General features: G+C 43.1%; 1 non-coding gene across 1 annotated transcript; it reads left to right on the top strand.

The window, feature by feature from the left end:
• The first annotated feature begins 19,589 nt into the window (after nt 1-19,589).
• On the top strand, nt 19,590-19,696 carry LOC125495319 (small nucleolar RNA R71). Its single transcript, XR_007271961.1, has one exon. It is a non-coding gene; the product is annotated as a small nucleolar RNA R71 (small nucleolar RNA).
• Nucleotides 19,697-20,917: the final 1,221 nt, after the last annotated feature.

The following is a 20,917-nucleotide window of genomic DNA, read 5'->3' as shown; positions in this document are numbered from 1 at the left end:
TTACACGGATTTAAACAAGGCTTGTCCTAAGGACAGCTTTCCGTTGCCCAAGATTGATCGGCTGGTTGATTCTACAGCAGGTCATGCACTGCTGAGTTTCATGGACGCTTACTCAGGCTTCCACCAGATTCCCATGTGGCCAGACGACCAAGATAAAACCTCCTTCATCACAGAGAAATGGCTTTATGGCTGGCTTCGGATGCCCTTCGGCCTGAGAAATGCGCCGGCCACCTTTCAAAGGCTTATCAACACGGTGTTTCAGCCACAACTTGGGAGAAATATGGAAGCTTATATCGACGATATGATCGTCAAGAGTTGAGAAGAAAAAGATCATCTGGACGATTTAAGAGAAACTTTTCTCACTTTGAGGAAGTACAAGTTAAAGCTCAATCCGCAGAAATGCGTATTCGGTGTAGTAGCTGAAATTTCTGGGGTTTTTGGTCGATCAGCGAGGGATTGAGGCCAATCCCGACAAAATTCAAGCAATCATGAATATGACCTCGCCGTCTAAGTCAAAGAAGTTCAGCGTCTGACGGGATGTTTGGCTGCTTGGACGGTTTCTTTCAAATCAGGGGACAAATGTCACCATTTCTTTGCAACCATTAAAAAGAATGCCAAGTTTGAATGGACGGAAGAAGCTGAGGCTGCGCTTCAGCAAGTTAAAGATCATCTTCGGCAGCTGCCTAGGCTGATCAGTCCGGCCATGGGAGAAAAATGTACGTTTACCTGGCGTGTCTCCATTCGCGGTAAGTGTTGTTCTCTTGGCTGAGAGAGACTCAGTACAAATACCCGTCTATTAGCTTTTTAGCCATTCGCGTAAGCACGCGGAGGAGGTATTCGTCCATTGAGAAGTTCGGCCTGGCGCTGTTGATGGCAGCCGGAAGTTAAGGCCTTACTTCATAGCAATTCTTGTTTATACAACAGCCACTGAGGCAAGTGTTGCATAAGATGGACGCATCTGGCCGAATGTTGAAATGGCCGTTGAGCTCAATATGTTTGACTTAACATTCGAGCCTCGAAAGGCAATCAAGGGACAAGCTCTAGCAGATTTTATTGTAGAGCTTACCCGACCTATGGTAGAAAGCGTCCAAGACCCAGCAGAGGGAAGGAGGCATTGGACCCTAATGGGGGACATATCATCCACTGCGAATGGATGTGGGGCTGGAATCATTTTCCAATCACCTGAAGGGGATAAATTTGAATATGCAATGAAGTTCCAATTCCAGGCCTCAAACAACGAGGCAGAGTATGAAGCTCTCTTAGCCGGCATAAAAATGTGCAAAGCGGCTGGGGCCCTGGAGATTGAGGCTAAAACTGACTCTCTGCTGGTGGTCAGTGAAGTGAACGGGGATTTTGAGTGCAAGGAGGCGTCCATGGTAAATATATGAACTTGATCAAAGAGGAGATCAAGTCTTTAAAACGATTCGTCCTAGATCAAGTGCCTAGATCAGAAAACCATCAGGCTGATGCTCTCTCTAAGCTAGCCAGTTCGGCTGAAGGAGATGTCCCTAGAACAGTCTTCTGGGAGGTCAAGGCGGCCAAGAGTATTGATGCCAAGGAGTTCTGATTCTCAGCCGGGAAGATGAGTGGATGAGCCTCATTATTGAGTTCAAGAAGACTGGCCGGTTGCCTCTTGATCCTTTAGAAGCTAAGTACGTGAAGGCTAGGGACAAGTGGTTCGAGTTGTGGAATGAGACTCTATACAAAAAATCCTTCAACCGGCCTCTTCTTAAGTGCATCAGCAGAAAGGAGGGATTGGACGTTTTAAAAGAGCTGCATGAAGGAGCTTGTGCTTCCCACATTGGAGGAGAGCGTTAGGAGAAAAGGCTCTGAGGACTGGCTATTTTTGGCCGACCTTGAAAGAGGACGCCTTGCTCTATCCCAAAAAATGTGATAGTTGCCAAAAGCATGGCAACATTTATCAGAAGCCGTCCAATTACTTAACTCCAATCCTCTTCCCTCTTCCCTTTGTTATATGGGGAATGGACATTCTTGGCCCTTTTTCCTATTGCAGCCGACCAGAAAAAGTTTGTAATAGTAGCTGTTGACTACTTTACAAAACGGGTTGAAGGCAAGCATTAAGAGGCATTACCACCAATGACGTCAAAGGGTTCATCTGGAAGAACCTCATCACAAGGTTTGGTATGCCCAGTCGATCGTCTTTGACAATGGACCGCAGTTTGAAACACCAAGCTTCGTCAATGGTTGGCCGATCAAGGAATCAAAGCTCACTTTGCTGCAGTGGCTCATCCACAGGCCAATGGGCAGGTTGAGGCTTTTAATAAGATCTTGTCGGTCGGGATCAAAAAGAAGTTAGATAACGCGAGAGGGCTTTGGGTGGAAGAATTGTAGCTGGTTTTATGGTCAATAAGGACAACGGCCAAGAACTCCACAGGAGAGACTCCATTCATGCTGGTATATGGCTCTGAGGTCGTCCTTCGCATAGAGATTGAAGAACCAACCCTGAAGGTGATGATGTATTCAGAAGATGCTAACTGGGCAGCTCTTCGGACGGCTTTGGACTTAGTTCCCGAAGTTAGGGGCAATGCATTGCTGAGAATGCAACTTTACAAGTTAAGAATGGTGAGGGAGTTTAACAAAAGAGTTGCAAGGCGTCCATTGAAGCTTGGAGACCTCGTCTTGAGGAAGATGGAAGCAGTCGGCCGAGCCAAAGAGCTAGGAAAGCTTACCCCTAATTGGGAAGGACCCTACAGAATAATCGAAGTAGTTCAGAATGACACCTTTCGTCTGGAAGGCATGGACGGGCGTTCTATTCCTAGGACGTGGAATTCTGATACTTTGAAGAAATACTTTGTTTAGGGCATCTTGAAAATTGAATCTACTCTTAATGCATTACAATGAAAAAAGTAGAATGTATACATGTACTTGACTACGTCAAGCAAAATTCATATAATACAGCTCTACTTCTCTATGACTCTCTGTTTGATTTATTTGCTTAAGTTATATACTATCATCCAAAGCTAACTAACACAACAGAGCAGCAAATAAATACACCTTCCATTAGGAGATCGGCTGAACGTGTTATCATCCTAAAATGGATAATTACATAAAATTGTCCGCTTATTAACTTAAAGAGTTAAACATCTCCTAAACAAGGTCGGCTGGAATTAGGATGCCTTAGTAAAGGTATCCTACCTTCCGTCCAAAAGCCAAAAACTTAGAAATAACAACCTTAGTAAAGGAACAAGTTATTTCATAATTTAACAAAGATGGACGGGTTGCAATCACCCTCATAAAAACGTCCAAGTTATTTAGAAATCATGACCTTTCTCCTTCTTGAACAAAGGAAGGTTATCAAAACCTCCTCGTCCAAGAAGGGGGGCATATAGGGGCATAATTTAAAGATGACTAAGTCTTTGTCCAATGACGAATGATTTTCCAGATTCAGGCCGAACTAGTCATTAACTTAGCAGTTTTTAAACTCAAAAGTTTTTGCACGTCCTGACTCCTACTCGTCCAGAAAAGAGCTATAGGTTCAGACGAAGGAGGTTATGACGGAGCTACTGGTTCAGATGAAGTATGACAAGACGAGTTGCTTTCATACTTGAACATTAAAGTTTAGGCAATTGATAAATGTCTTGACTTGCTCGGCCAAAAGGAGTTGTTGGATCATCTGAAGTATTATAAGACAAATTGCTTTTGTATGATAAGACGATTGAAAAAGATAATTTTTATAGATGACAAAAGGATTACAAGCTAATCTAAAAACTAGATTACAAGCTAATCTAAAGCAAAAGTACAAAAAAAAAAAAAATTTACAAGTGGCCTGCGGCCAAAATTGAAAGCGGAGAAGCTAAGCGTCAGGAGGGGTGTCATTCTCTTCGTCTGGGGCCTCAACATCATCTTCTTCTTCTTCGTCTTCAGAAGACTCTTGGAAGACGGGGGGTTCTTCCCCTTTGATGTTGGCTCTGTGCAGGCTTTCTTGAAATTCTAGCCGGCGAGCATACCTGGGGATATCCTCCTCCTCGGCCATCATTCCAAAGGCCTGCACGGCCCAGTCCTTCGAGGTACCAATGATGGTATTCATGGCCTCCTTGGCCGCATCCACCGTGGCCGTGACTTTGGCTCTTAAGGCTTGGTTTTTCACCCTAAGGACGAGATTCTCTCTGAAAAACTCGGCAGCCATTGTCATGATTGAGTTTCTCTCGTCCTTAAGAGAACGTTCGAGGACCGCCTTCTCGTCCATCATTTCGGTCAGCCGAAGAAGATAAGTTTTATTTTGAGACTCAAGCTCGGCCGACCGTTTTTCCCAAGGTATCTTGGACTGCTGGTGCAACACCTCCTGCTCGGCCATGGCATACTGAGCATGGTCAGCTACGTCCGTCACGTCATGGACGAGCTTCTTATTCTCCTTCCTGAGCAATCTTGCCCAGTCTTCAGTTATCATGCTGCGAGCAAAGAGCTGAAAATGAAAAAAGACGAATATATGTCAGGACGGTTGTATAAGCTGATAAAAAATTCTAAGTATAAAAGACAAGCGTCGAAAGAAGAAGGATGTACCTCGGCAGCAAGTTGAGACATGTAGCCTACATGTCCTGATGATGCTCCCCTCAACCCCTTGATGTACGGTTCAGGGAAGCATTTGAAAAGCTCCAGCTTGAGCTTCTCGCGGTCAGCCGATGACATCTTCCCAAAAGCAGCGGAAGATTCATCGTTTGAAAGGATGGGAGAGCCGTCAGGGGTGGCTCTTTCCCTTTATCTGAAAGAGGAGACTCGTCAATATTTCGCACCGGATAACCACGGCTTGTTGTTGGACGGACTCATCGGACGCCCGCCAACCCGCAGTGTTCTAACAATATTTGAGTAATAAGACTCACCAGAAGAATGGGAGGCCGTCCTAAAAGCCTCCGGCATCTGCCCTACCAGTTTGGCAACTGACCTAGTAAAAGCAGATTCATCCAAAGCCATGTCCGGCTGAGAGGGTTTAACCTCGGATCCGTCCACTGGAGCAACCGTCTCAGGTTGCTCAGATTAATCGATAGGGCCGGTGTAGGTAACCAAAGCCCTCTCCTCGACGACTGGAGGATCATCCTCAGCCGGGATGACAATCTCGACTTTAGGAATTGGCCGAGAAGGTTTCTTCTTCTTGGCCGTGAAGCCTTTGGATTTTTTGGGTGGAGGAGCGTCGCCAGTTGCGGCTGGCCTCTTCTTAGATACCGTTTTTTCCGCCAACGCTTTGGACGTTGGGGCATTTTTCTGAAACATAAACAAAGTCAATAAGAAAAGCGGCATGGGATATTTTATTGGACGAGGTACGCTTAAAAGAGGCGCCCGTCCAGAGAAAAAAAAACTGAGGCAAGTTCAAGGAAATTGGCGAGGAAGCTCGTCCAAAAAGAATCGTAAGACGGTCTGCCTTTGGCAGAAGCAAACCGTCCAAAGAAAGTCTAGGACGCTCTGCTCCTTGAAGGAGGAGCTCGTCCTAAGGCATCTAGGACGGTTTGCCTTTGGCAGAAGCAAACCGTCCAAAGAAAATCTAGGACGCTCTGCTCCTTGAAGAAGGAGCTCGTCCTAAGGCATCTACGACGGTATGCCTTTGGCAGAAGCAAACCGTCCTTGGAAGGTCTAGGACGCTCTGCTCCTTGAAGCAGCAGCTCGTCCTAAGGCATCTAGGACGGTCTGTCGTTGGCAGAAGGAATCCGTCCAAGGATAGCCTAGGACGCTCTGCTCCTTGAAGCAGGAGTTCGTCCAAAGATACCTGAAGTTTTTGCTCATGCAGATGAAGACCGTCCTAGTATAACCTAGGAAGTCCAAAAAAAAATAAAAAATAAAAAATTGTACCAGCGTGTCTGCTCTTTTTTCAGCACTGGTCTTGCTGAACTCCTTCCAGAGGGAGTCTGTGAATTTGGACGCGCTCATATCTCCCTTCCAAGACTTTCTTAGTTTCGCCTTGGCCGAATCTGCATAAGAAAAGAAAGCATGGTGAAATCCTCAAACTTAGGACGAAGGGGTTTACTTAGAGTTTATTGAAGGGTATACCTCTATCCGCGGTCGACCTCAAACCGGCCGAGACCAAGAAATCGTCGCTATAAAACATCTCCTTAATAGGGATCCAGTTGGACGGACCCTTGAAGGAGATTTCATTGATGGAATATTCTGAGACCTCAAAATATTCCATCAACTCCTCAGCCGAGCTGTTCTCCAGCTCCAGAAAGGACGCTGTTCGTCCAGTGTTGGTAGCGCTCCGGCTAGTAAAGCGATACCGTCTGGCTACCGCCTCGTTCGGAGCTTGGACGAACAAGAACTCGGCCTTCCAAGCATGCATCTTGGACGTCTTGTCCCAAGACGTCATGTAGCCTTGCCGATTGCAAACGCTAACCCAAGACCCATTAACAGTTTTGGGAACCTTAGAGACGTAGTGCATTTGTGAGAAAGCCGCCATGGACGGGTCGACGCCCTTAAACTCAAAGATGGCTATGAAAGTTAGGATGTTTTGCCATGAATTTGGGGCAAGTTGATTAAGTCCTATGTTGTAGTAATAAAGAAGTTGAGTGATAAAGGGATGAAGAGGAAAACGCAGTCCGGCACCTAAGGCCATACGATAGACAGCGAAATGGCCAGCAGGAGCACTAAGTATAGTGTCCTCCCGGCCAGGAAGAACAAACCGATACGCGGCATGGGTATGGCTGAAGAAAGGTGGTCAAGATGGCGACCTACTCGTCCTAGCCAGCCACTTTCGGCCAGGATATATCTAGGGTCAGACAAGGGGCCAAGGCGCCGCCTTATCTCAGAAGAGGTGGTGGATGGCTCGTCTGAGTCGCTAGCGGCGGCAGAAGAGGTTTCGGCCTCATTCGACTCATCTGAGGCCACCCTTGGATTTGACGGGTTAGGCTCTGGAGAGCCTTGAACTTCAGATTCCTCCTGGACGAGTTCAGGAGACGGGCTTGGGTTGGCAGGACGAGCGCTCTGGACTTCTCGCTTTGGACTTCTCGCTCTCCATCAGCGGGAATCCGTCCAGTTGATGCCTCCTTTCTAGCTAGAGGCCGGCATGTTAACCCCTCTTCTGATACGAGCGTCTGCTTGACGCGTCCCAGATTACCCTGCACAGGTAAAGACTGGGTCGTCTGACTATGCCGTCCATGGCTAAAGAAAAAGAATGCATGTCCGGCCGAGATAGGTCCAACTCTAGAAGATGTCGAGGAAGTCAGGCCCTCTGTTCTAGGGTTAGCACCAACCCTTGAGCGGCGGGATTGTTCGATGAAGAGGACGAATCCATTTTCTTAAAATATGCTTAAAATATAAAGGAAATGAATTAAGAAATACCTGTAGATGAAAGCTCGGACGAATGTCAAAGACGAGTTGAAATCTCGGACGAGCGGAGTAGCAATTTGCAAGAGCTTGGACGGAAGTAAATTCTCTCTCTAAAACGCTCAGTAAAAATTGCAGAGTCTCTCTCTCTAGAAAATTTCTCAGCAATGTTAAAATGATTCCAGAAACGACAAGGTCACATATTTATAGAGGGGTGAAAATGACCCCCTCATCCGGTAAAAATAACCGTTGTCTTTACAGATTGACCTGTTCAGATCGACAAAATGGCGCCTCTTTTTTGAAAAAGAAGATGGCAGTTCCAGGTTGGTTAAAAGAGGAAGATCAACCGTCTTGGCGCCTAATAAGTAACTCCCTCTTTTAAGGGGCAAATGTTGTAGCCTAAAAATCAACGGCTACCCTTATGACACATGGCACTATTTCAGCCCTACATGTGGCATTTGCTTATGTAAAGAAAAGTACAAAGGCCTGCAGGTTCTTTGGGCTAAAGTACACTTTTCTGAAGAAAAGGTGTACTGAAAAGCTCCCTTGTGGCCCTGAAATTGTACTTAGGCCCAATAAAGTAAACCTGATTCAGCTAAAAGGTAAAATGTATTGACCAATCAGCACTTGCCACGTGTCCTGATATTATTGCTCAGCCAATCAGATGCTCCCAAATTAGGGTGACATCAAGGTACATCAGTCATTTCAAACAGTATAAATAGTCCTTGAAATCAGAGGAAAGGTACGTTTTTTCAGAGGATAGTACTGTTATTCTGCCATAAATTCTCTCTCTCTCTCTACTTTCTCTCTCTAAAAGTTCCTTCATATCCCTGATATCTGACTTAAGCATCGGAGGGGGAAATACGACCCAAACCTTCAGGGTGGGTCCCTTTTTTGCAGGTTGATGGTCAGGAGTTTGTACCGGGATCCGAGCCAATCATTGTTGCACAAGTCTCCAAATTAAGAATCCGAAGTTGGGAGTTATTGTATTAGTTTACTAGTTTCATACTACGTAACACTTATGGTACCTATGCTTATCGTAGGATGCCATTTGGGTTATGTAATGCACCGACAACTTTTCAACGTTGTATGATGGCAATCTTTGCCGACATGATTGAAGATACCATGGAAGTGTTTATGGATGATTTTTCCGTATGTGGTTCTTCCTTTGATGTTTGTTTGTCTAATCTCACTCGATGTTTGGAGAGATGTGAGAGGTCCAATCTTGTCCTTAATTGGGAGAAATGTCACTTTATGGTTCAAGAAGGCATTGTTCTTGGACATAAAGTGTCATCCAAAGGTATTGAAGTGGACAAGGCCAAGATTGAGGTGATTGAGAGACTTCCACCTCCAACTACGGTTAAGGGGGTGAGATCTTTTTTAGGCCCTGTCGGTTTCTACCGGAGGTTTATTAGAGATTTCTCTAAAATCACCAAACCTCTCACCGCCCTTCTTCGAAAGGAGAGTGAGTTTGTATTTGATGATGTGTGCCTAGATGCTTTTTGTAAGATTAAAGAAGCTCTCACCTCCGCTCCTATTCTCCAACCACCGGAGTGGACTCTTCCCTTTAAATTCATGTGCGATGCAAGCGATAATGCTATTGGAGCAGTCCTTGGTCAAAAGAAAGAAGGAAACACACATGTCATTTACTATGCTAGCAAGACCCTCAATGATGCGCAACGCAACTACACCACCACCGAAAAAGAGTTATTGGCGGTGGTGTATGCCTTTGAGAAGTTTAGATCATACCTTGTTGTGTCCAAGACTATTGTGTACATCGATCATTCGGCACTCAAGTACTTGATGTCTAAGAAAGATGCTAAACTGAGGTTGATTCGATTGGTCTTGCTTCTTCAAGAATTTGACATAGAGGTGAGAGATAAAAAAGGATGTGAGAATGTGGTTGTGGACCAACTTTCTAGATTGGAGCCCATGGAGCTTGGCATGGATGATGTTCCCATTAATGAAGATCTTCGTGATGATGCCTTATATGCTAGTGAGAGCAAGAACCTCCCTTGGTTCGCCGATATAGTAAATTTCTTAGCTGTGGTGCAATTCCCCCCGAATTTAGACCACAACAAAGGCGCAAGCTCAAGCATGATTCAAGATACTATATATGGGATGGGCCCTTGCTTTACAAGAGATGTTCCGATGGCTTGTATAGGAGATGTGTCCCTAATGAGGAGATCAAAGGAGTTCTTGAGATGTGTCACTCTTCCCCTTGTGGAGGGCACATGGGATCAAACAAGACCGCCGCTAAGGTTCTTCAAAGTGGCTTGATTTGGCCCACTCTTTTCAAGGACTCATGGGCTTTTGTTAAAACTTGTGATCGTTGTCAAAGAACTGGGAATATTTCCAAAAGGAATGAAATGCCCCAAAATGCAATTCAAGAGCTTGAGGTATTTGATGTTTGGACAATTGACTTTATGGGACCTTTCCCATCCTCTTGTGGCAACCTCTATATTCTTCTTGCGGTGGATTATGTCTCCAAATGGGTTGAATGTCTTGCAAACCCCACCAATGATTCAAAAGTTTTGACCAAGCTATTCAAGAAAATCATATTTCCTCGATTTGGCATGCCCAAGGCTATTATTAGCGATGGGGGTCCTCATTTTGCTAAGAAATCCTTCCAAGCTCTCTTAGCTAAATATGGAGTTCACCATAGGGTTGGTCTCTCTTATCACCCTCAAACAAGTGGGAAAGCCGAAGTGTCAAATAGAGACATCAAGTTGATTCTAGAGAAGACCGTGGATAAGAATAGGAATGATTGGTCACTCAAACTTGATGATGCATTATGGGCATATCGCACCACGTTTAAGACCCCCATTGGCACCACTCAATACAAGTTGGTGTATGGGAAGTCTTGTCACCTTCCGGTGGAGCTTGAGCGCAAAACTCATTGGGCAATCAAGGCTATAAACTTTGATTTGAAGAGTGCGGGTGAGAAAAGTCTCTCCTAGATCTTAATGAGCTTGAAGAGCTCCGCATGGATGCTTATGATTGTGCAAGCATCTACAAAGCTAGGAGCAAAGATCAAATCATGACAAGCACATTAATAAAAAGGAATTTCATGTTGGTGACCAAGTCCTCCTGATGCAGGAGCATCTAATTCAAGCAACCAAGGTCTTCTTCTACATGATCAAAAGGAGAACATGGTAAAGGAGGTCCAATTTCTAAGCCTAACTAGCTCGGTTTATTCTAAAACCTTACTTAAGCAACTTGATTAGGCTAATCCTATGTTAATCTCTACTTAAGCAAGATTAGTAATACTTAATGACACCTTAAACATCATTATGTATTGTTAATCAAGTTTAGTAAGTGATTAGTGGCCTAAGTACATGCTTAAGTTATGTTAATCATGCTTTAGGAGTTAAGCTAGTATAAGCTCATGCCATCCGATTTGTATAAGCTAGTTTAGGAATGATTTTTGCTGCAATTTGGTGCCACCACCTACTGATTTTGAAGCCTTGGGATGTGAATGAGGCCATATGAAGACCACATGGGCAAAGGAAGCAAAACCAATGAGAGAAGAGTGCTTCAATGCAAGGTATGCTACTGCCAGCAGCTCCAGCGTCCAGCCTTCCTTCCCTTTGAAGCTTTTGGGCAACCATCATTTCTTCTGCAAATTGGACAAGCTTTTGAGGAGTAATAGTTTAATATGTTTACTTTAGTATCCTATTGGTAGTTCTTCTGTTTTGTAACTTCCAATAGAAATCTAAGCTAGTTTGTAGGAGGTGTGCTGGACAGATTGTAATTGTTGTTTCATGTTTTTTATTAGCTTAGTTGGCATAGCTAGGGAAGTCCAATTCAGCCGAAATTTGGACACAATGTAAACAAATATGTTAGCTTTGCTATCCTTTTGGAATCAAGTCATTTGAATCAAAATTGAGAGAGTTATACTCAAAACATTAAGCTGTGTGCTTATTGCTTGTTCCGGTCAGTTTTGGCCTTTGTTAAATCTTTGCTTAATTCTTTCACTTAAACGTTGATTTAGTGAATGAAACTCAAAGTAGATGCAAGTTAGAAGCTTATTGTTATAACTTGATCTTAGTTTGGTGGTAATTGGGTTGTGAAAGTGGTGATTGTTCAATCAAATTGAACCGGTTAGATACAATCGAATTGTTCTTGTTTTCTTTGTTCTTGTTTCTTTCTTTGAATGCTCTTGAATACTTAATCAATATGTATCACCTCCTCTACAACTCATGATTAAAGCTCTTCACCGGAAAGCTTAAATCCAGATGGAGTGGCCCTTATGAAGTGAAGGAAGTCTTTCCTTATGGCTCGGTCTCCATCTCTTGTCCAAGCCAAAGCCCGTTCAAGGTTAATGGGCACCGATTGAAGAAATACTATGGTGATGCATTCGTTAGAGCTATCTCTACCACCATCCTTGGGGATTTCACTTCCTCTCCTACAACATGAAGCATACTTCTATCATGGTCAACCTAAAGACCTTAAAAACAAGCGTTTTTTGGGAGGCAACCCAAAATTTCTACTCTCCCCCTTTTATTACTTCTTTTTTCATTTTATTTTATTTCTATTATTTTTGGTTAACTTTTCTAACCAACTCTTATTTTATTGTTTTTAAGTAACCAAAAAAAAATAAAAAATAAAAAAAACGAAGAAGAAGAAAAGGGAAATGCCTAGGAGCTCAAACTCACCCGCCCGGGTGCCCAAACTTTGGGACAATCTGCCAAAGAGGGGAAAAAGCGTCACCATCCCGAGCTAATGCAAGTCCACCCGGGCAATACCGTCCGCCCGGGCCGGAGGCTCGCATGCCCGGGTGCCCAAACTTGGGGACATTCTGCCAATGATGAAAAACAAGTGTCCCCGCCCGGGTTACATGCCCGAGCCTGCCCACCCTGCACCGCCCGGGCAGTTTTTGCAGCTCGCCCGGGCCTTCATGTCTCGCCCGCCCGGGCTTTATGCCGCAGCCGGAAAAAAAATCGAGCCCTTTCTTTTCTTTTCCTTCTCCTTTTCCCTTTCTTCTTCTCTACACTCATCTTCATCACTCTCTCACTCATCTTCCACTCAAAAACCCTCAAACTCTCATTCTTCAACTCCTAAAATCTTCATTTCTCCATCAAATCCACTCATTTAAACCACAAAATCACCACTTTTTCCTTCTTTTGTACAAAGACCCCAACAAATTTCACTCTTTGACTCACTAATTCCCAATCATTCACAAACCCCACAACCTCAAGTTTCTCTCTCCTCCATTAACATCAAAGGATGCTTCAAGGGTCAAAGAGCATCATATTTTGGAACAAAATAACAAGATTTTGCCAGGGTTAAAGGAATTTCTCTATTGTTGGTAACGAATTTCTCTAACTCTTGTTGATTCTTATTTCTTTTTCTCCTAGATACATACACTCTAGTTCTTCCCATTATTATTGCTCCCCTTTGATTCTGGTGTAGGATAGTTGTTTAGTAGAGGTTATTTTGTCATATTAGATAACCTTTTGTGACTTGATTGTGGAATTAGTTGTAATTTGATTGTGGTATTAGTTGTGGGTGAATTTCTAGTTAAGTTTTTTTCTTTCTTTTTATAGTTTTACTTCTAGTTGAGCAATAACAGTTGGTTATGTGTGGTTTGTTTGTGGATTAGTTGGAATTGTATTAGAGATTTGTGGATTGGTGTTTGTGTTTTTGTTTACCTTCATAAGTGTGATATTATACTTGTTGAGTTAATTAGTGATTGCAATTTGGGAATTAGCTTCACCATTAAACGACCTTCACATTGTAGTTCAACGAAAATTTTTAATTTTCGCTCTTCATAACAATGTCAAGGTCGTCTAAAAGTCGTAAGTCTAACTTAACTCAAGATGCGACCACTAATTCTCATCAACAAGACTCCTCCCAACCGTGGAGGAAATTTAATATCAATCTTACAAGCGCCGCCGAGAAAAAACCTCTTTCGAACACATATCAAACGCGATTATAAGCCTACAGAATTTTACCATCAACGCTCATGCACTACTTTGGGCATTGATGAAGATGTGCGTTTGCTATGTGCTCGAATTGGTTGGACCTCATTTCTTGGCAAATCCGCTCCCACTTACCCATCACTTGTAAGTGAATTCTTAAGTACATTATCACATGACACCGATGATGAGTCGGACGAAACTCTAATTCGTTTTCGTCTCTTCAATGCGGACTATGATATGTCCTTTGAGGATTTAAATAGTTGTTTTGGGTGGGACCCTAATTCCCCTACGGGAACGGATTTGCACACTCTCGACGACTATAATCTGGAGAGTTTTTGGGCCCGCATTATCGATTCTCGCGACTACTTTGACCGGAGTCATGAGAAATCATCCTCCATCATCCATCTTGCAATACGCTACGTGCATCGCATGATGGTATATGTGGTCTATGGCCGGTCAGAAGTAGGCGCAGCAAGTGAGCATGAAATGCCGGCCCTTTGGTTGTGCACTCAAGAACACCAAGACCCACCCCCCATCAACTTTGCCGAGCATTTTGTAGCTCGCATGATACAACACCGGGACGGTACTCCGCATCGGTCCGACATTGTTATGGACGGTACACCCTTGAAGCTTCCTTTGATGTTAATGGAGGAGAGAGAAACTTGAGGTTGTGGGGTTTGTGAAAGATTGGGAATTAGTGAGTTAAAGAGTGAAATTTGTTGGGGTTTTTGTAGAAAAGAAGGAAAAAGTGGTGATTTTGTGGTTTAAATGAGTGGATTTGATGGAGAAATGAAGATTTTAGGAGTTGAAGAATGAGAGTTTGAGGGTTTTTGAGTGGAAGATGGGTGAGAGAGTGAGGAAGATGAGTGTAGAGAAGAAGAAAGAGAAAAGGAGAAGGAAAAGAAAAGAAACGGCTCGATTTTTTTTTCGGCTGCGGTATAGAGCCCGGGCGGGCGAGACATGAAGGCCCGGGCGGTGCAGGGTGGGCAGGCTCGGGCTTGTAACCTGGGGGGAATTTTTTTCATCTTTGGCAGAATGTCCCCAAGTTTGGGCACCCGGGCGGGCGAGCCTGCAGCCCGGGTGGGCGGTATAGCCCGGGCGGACTTGCATTAGCTCGGGCGGGTGACGCTTTTTCCCCTCTTTGGCAGATTGTCCCAAAGTTTGGGCACCCGGGCGGGCGAGTTTGAGCTCCTAGCCATTTCCCTTTTCTTCTTCTTCGTGTTTTTTTTTTGGTTACCTAAAAACAATAAAACAAGAGTTGGTTAGAAAAGTTACCAAAAATAATAGAAATAAAACAAAATGAAAAAGAAGTACTAAAAGGGGGAGAGTAGGAATTTTGGGTTGCCTCCCAAAAAACGCTTGTTTTTAAGGTCTTTAGCTTTACCATGATAGATGTATGCTTCATGTTGTAGGAGGGGAAGTGAAATCCCTAAGGATGGTGGTAGAGATAGCTCTAACGAATGCATCACCATAGTATTTCTTCAATCGGTGCCCATTAACCTTGAATGGCCTTTGGCTTGGACAAGAGATGGAGACCGAGCCATAAGGAAAGACTTCCTTCACTTCATAAGGGCCACTCCATCTTGATTTAAGCTTTCCGGGGAAGAGCTTCAATCGTGAGTTGTAGAGGAGGACTTGGTCACCAACATGAAATTCCTTTTTATTAATGTGCTTGTCATGCCAATCTTTGCTCTAGCTTTGTAGATGCTTGCACAATCATAAGCATCCATGTGGAGCTCTTCAACCTCATTAAGATCTAGGAGTCTTTTCTCACCCGCACTCTTCAAATCAAAGTTTATAGCCTTGATTGCCCAATGAGTTTTCTGCTCAAGCTCCACCGAAAGGTGACAAGACTTCCCATACACCAACTTGTATGGAGTGGTGCCAATGGGGGTCTTGAAGGCGGTGCGATATGCCCATAATGCATTATCAAGTTTGAGTGACCAATCCTTCCTATTCTTATCCACGGTATTCTCTAGAATCAACTTGATCTCTCTATTTGACACTTCGGCTTTCCCACTTGTTTGAGGGTGATAAGAGAGACCAACCCTATGGTGAACTCCATATTTAGCTAAGAGAGCTTGGAAGGATTTCTTAGCAAAATGAGGACCCCCATCGCTAATAATAGCCTTGGGCATGCCAAATCGAGGAAATATGATTTTCTTGAATAGCTTGGTCAAAACTTTTGAATCATTGGTGGGGCTTGCAAGACATTCAACCCATTTGGAGACATAATCCACCGCAAGAAGAATATAGAGGTTGCCACAAGAGGATGGGAAAGGTCCCATAAAGTCAATTGTCCAAACATCAAATACTTCAAGCTCTTGAATTGCATTTTGGGGCATTTCATCCCTTTTGGAAATATTCCCGGTTCTTTGGCAACGATCACAAGTTTTAACAAAAGCCCATGAGTCCTTGAAAAGAGTGGGCCAAATCAAGCCACTTTGAAGAACCTTAGCGGCGGTCTTGATTGATCCCATGTGCCCTCCACAAGGGGAAGAGTGACACATCTCAAGAACTCCTTTGCTCTCTTCATTAGGGACACATCTCCTATACAAGCCATCGGAACATCTCTTGTAAAGCAAGGGCTCATCCCATATATAGTATCTTGAATCATGCTAGAGCTTGCACCTTTGTTGTGGTCTAAATTTGGGGGGAATCGCACCACAAGCTAAGAAATTTACAATATCGACGAACCAAGGGAGGTTCTTGCTCTCAATAGCATATAAGGCATCATCACGAAGATCTTCATTAATGGGAACATCATCCATGCCAAGCTCCATGGGGTCCAATCTAGAAAGGTGGTCCAGAACCACATTCTCACATCCTTTTTTATCTCTCACCTCTATGTCAAATTCTTGAAGAAGCAAGACCCATCGAATCAACCTCGGTTTAGCATCTTTCTTAGACATCAAGTACTTGAGTGTCGAATGATCGGTGTACACAATAGCCTTGGATCCAACAAGGTATGATCTAAACTTCTCAAAGGCATACACCACCGCCAATAACTCTTTTTCGGTGGTGGTGTAGTTGCGTTGCGCATCATTGAGGGTATTGCTAGCATAGTAAAGGACATGTGTCTTTCTTTCTTTCTTTTGACCAAGGACCACTCCAATAGCATTATCGCTTGCACATGAGTTCAAAGGGAAGAGTCCACTCCGGTGGTTGGAGAATTGGAGCGGAGGTGAGAGCTTCTTTAATCCTACAAAAAGCATCTAGGCACACATCATCAAATACAAACTCACTCTCCTTTTGGAGAAGAGCGGTGAGAGGTTTGGTGATTTTAGAGAAATCTTTAATAACCTCCGGTAGAAACCAGCACGGCCTAAAAAAGATCTCACCCCCTTAACCGTAGTTGGAGGTGGAAGTCTCTCAATCGCCTCAATCTTGGCCTTGTCCACTTCAATACCTTTTGATGACACTTTATGTCCAAGAATAATGCCTTCTTGAACCATAAAGTGACATTTCTCCCAATTAAGGACAAGATTGGACCTCTCACATCTCTCCAAACATCGAGTGAGATTAGACAAACAAACATCAAAGGAAGAACCACATACGGAAAAATCATCCATAAACACTTCCATGGTATCTTCAATCATGTCGGCAAAGATTGCCATTATACAACGTTGAAAAGTTGTCGGTGCATTACATAACCCAAATGGCATCCTACGATAAGCATAAGTACCATAAGGACAAGTGAAAGTTGTTTTTTCTTGATCCTCTGGGTGAATGGGGATTTGAAAGAACCCGAAGTAACCATCAAGATAACAAAAAAAGTTATGCACCGCCAATCTTTCCAACATTTGATCAATGAAAGGCAATGGAAAATGATCCTTCCAGGTGGAGACATTTAATTTTCGATAATCAATGCACATTCTCCACCTCATGACGGTCCTAGTGGGGATGAGTTCGCCAACATCATTGCGAATCACCGTCATCCCCCCCTTTTTAGGGACTACTTGAACCGGAGATACCCATTTACTATCCGAAATAGGATAGATAATCCCCGAAGCAAGTAGGTTTAGGACCTCCTTTTTCACAACTTACATCATGGAAGGATTCAACTTCCTTTGCCTCTCTCTTAAAGGCTTTGATTCATCTTCTAAAAGAATGCGATGCATACAAAGAGTTGGGCTAATCCCCTTCAAATCATCAATTGTATAGCCTAATACACTCTTTTGCAATCGCAACACATCAAACAATTTGGAGATTTGTTCTTGGCTTAATTCGGCATTTACAAAAACGGGATATGTAGAGGAAGGGCCAAGGAAAACATACTTAAGGTTCGAAGGTGGAGGTTTTAATTCTACTTCCGGAGCCTTAGTTTCATTTTTTGAAAAATTTCCCTCTTCCTCATCAATAGCCAAGAACACATCTTCAAATGATTCAAGAGTTAGGGTGGAGTCAAGTAGCTCAACTATTGATTTCACCTCATCAATGCCACAATCATCATCATCAACCAATGCAAGTGCAAGAAAATCATTATCATAAGCATGCATGGGTTGGGGCACGTCATAATCAATTGTTTCAACTCTAAAACAATCATCCGTAAATGGTGGACATTTTGATGATTTGAGAGAGGTTGAATTCAATCTTATCATCTCCTACCCTCAAGGTTAGCTTGCCATTTTTTACATAAATAATCACCCCCGTCGTAGCTAAGAATGGTCTACCTAGGATGATTGGAACATTTGGATCTTCATCCATTTCAAGCACCACAAAGTCCACGGGAATATAGAACTTTCCTACTCTAAGGGGGACATCTTCTAACTTTCCTATGGGCATCTTAACCGATCTATCGGCCAATTGAAGTGAAATGTGAGTGGAATTCAATTCTCCTAAGTTCAACCTTTTGCAAACGGAGTGTGGCATCAAGCTAACACTAGCTCCCAAGTCACATAAAGCTCGGTCAATGGTCATGTCACCAATAGCACATGGTATATCAAAACTATCGGGGTCCTTCAACTTAGTGGGCAACTTGTTTTGAATTATAGCACTACAACTCTCGGTCAAGTTAATGGTGTCCGCACTATCTAAGGCTCTTTTTTAGATAGAATCTCTTTTAAGAACTTAGCATAAGTTGGCATTTGTTTTAGTGCTTTGGTGAATGGGATATTAACATGGAGCTTTTTCAAGACCTCAAGGAACTTAGCAAATTGATCATCAAGCTTAGAAGTAGCAAACCTACTTGGGTAGGGGAGTTCTGCTACATAAGAAGGTGGGGTGTTTGTGACTAGCTCATCATCTTTGGCTTTTGGTGGTTGTGTAGGGGGGTCATTATCTTTCTCAATCCCATCATCAATCAAGTCATTAGTCAATTGTTTGTCATCTTTCTTTGCCGTACCCCCATTTACACACACATTCTCCAATTGTCTACCACTCCTAGTGATTATAGCATGGGCTTGTTCATTGGGATTTACACCTTGACTAAGAGGTTGGGTAGTGGGAGCACTTTTCATAGAACCCGCCATTTGAGCCAATTGAGTTTCAAGCACTTTATTATGAACTTGCATTTGTTTTATGCTCTCTCTCAACTCACTAGTCTCTTTAGCTTGATTAGTCATGAAAGTTTGCATCATACTCTCTAGATTAGTGGTGGTGGTGGGCGGTCCTAATTGAAGAGGTGCTTGTTGAGGGGAGTTATAGTTAGGCCTTTGATTTCCTTGAAATCCCGGGGGAGGTCTAGCATTTGAATATTGGCCTTGATTAGGATACGAACCACGGAATTCTTGGTTGTATCCATGTTGGCCTTGGTTTTGATTAGCATGTTGACCCACATTTTGAAATCCATTTTGATTAGAGTTTTGACCTTGGTTTTTCCACCCAAAATTCGAATTATGACGCCAACCCGGATTAAAGGTGTTTGAGTACGGGTCAAATTTTTGATTTAAAGCATTGACTTGTTCCATGGAGAAAGGAGAAGTGGTGTTAGAGTCCACAAAGTTGCATTGGGAAGAATAGTGGTCATATGCTCCACAAGTATCACAAAACAATAAATGCATGGGCATGTTAGTATGACCGGAATGAGGGGTGTTCCCATAACTATTCACATGAGACATGTTAGGAGGGGGACATGAGTTGGGGTTTTGGGAGTTACCAAGCATGGAAACATTAGATGAGGAGGGGGACATAGTAGATGATTTTAATTGATTAACTAAAGCATCTACTTTAGAAGTAAGTAAATCAATGCTATCAAGTTCATACCTTCCACCTCTATTGGAGGTTGAAGAGCGCTCCCCTTTGTTCCAATCTAGGTCATTTTGAACCACATGTTCAATTGCTTGAAGAGCTTCATCCGCCCCCTTCATCATTATGGGTCCACCCGATCCCGCGTTTAGACACATTTTATTGTGAGAAGAAAGCCCATTGTAGAAGCAATGGAGTTGCATCTCCTTCCCCATGTCATGGTGTGGACACTCCCTCAAGAGGCTTTTGAATCTCTCCCATGCTTCATTTAGACTCTCACCTTCTTTATCGTTGAATGTCACAATTTTAGCTCTCATTTCGGTCGTCTTTTGCAATGAATAAAATTGACCCAAAAAAGCTTTGGTGACTTCTTCCCATGTGGTGAGAGAATTAGGAGGTAAATCCATGAGGCAACGTGATCCTTCATCTCTTAAAGAGAACTTGAACATGCTTAGGCGGATGAAGTCTTGTGTGACTCCATTATGCCTCACCGTAGAGCAAAACTCAAGAAATTTCCTCAAATGCTCTCGAGGACACTCATGGCAGCTGCCCCCAAATTGATTATTCAAGATGAGTTGAATGAAAGCCGGTTTGAACTCAAAATCATTTGCTTGTGTGGTGTGTGCAACAATGGCACTTGTTGGAGTATATGCCATAGGAGCACCATGGTCTCTCAAAGTCCGGTTGTTTACTTCCCCCATTTCTTGATCAAATTCCTCGTGACTAGAGGAACTTGTAGAACTTCGAGGACTCTCAATGGTGGCGGTAGGATGCGGTTGCTCTTGCACTCTCTCACCTCTCGACCCTCTTCTTATAGCTTTTACGGTTCTCTCAAGTTCCCTATCAAATGGAATAAGAGGCAAGGCACGATTGCTTCTTGGCATACAAGACCACAAAGCTCAAGAGGGGTACTCAAACAACTTAGCAATCAAAGGACACTAACACACAACAACAAAAGAACAAGAAAAGGAAAATAAGACTTAGACTCACAAGCAAAACTACTACTCAATGAAAATACGTCGATCCCCGGCAACGGCGCCAATTTGAACGTAGGAAAAACTAGATCGTTACTAATTTCCCTAATGTCAAATAAAAACCTAACTATCCACCAAAACTACTTAAGTGGTAAGCAAGGGTCGAACCACAAGGATCGGAGGGTCTCACTAAGATAGAATTGCTAATAGTAAGCTAAATCGAAAAAATGGTCAAGTTTTTGTTGAACTAAGTGAATAATATTATTGAAATCAAATTAGGAAAAACACTAGAAATAGGAAATCACCACAATCATAAGTTCACATCCAAAAACCAAATAAAGATAAGAGGGTTGACATATATTGGGAATATGCAAAGGGAATAAGCAATCCTAAACACCTCTAAAATCATTGTTAGGGAGTTTATTTAGAGTCCTAATTATGGCAACAAAACCTATGTTTCGAGGCGTTATCACCTAACTAGGCCAAGTTAGGAATTGAAGCCAAACCCAAGTTAATAACAATCAGCAAGTGATGTGCAACAATAAATCAATCAATCATGAAGGTCAT

The sequence above is a fragment of the Beta vulgaris genome, chromosome 2 (assembly GCF_026745355.1).
Source record: "Beta vulgaris subsp. vulgaris cultivar EL10 chromosome 2, EL10.2, whole genome shotgun sequence".
NCBI lineage: Eukaryota > Viridiplantae > Streptophyta > Magnoliopsida > Caryophyllales > Amaranthaceae > Beta > Beta vulgaris.
Note: the sequence above shows the minus strand (reverse complement) of the source record. Positions and strands in the feature narration are given on the sequence as shown.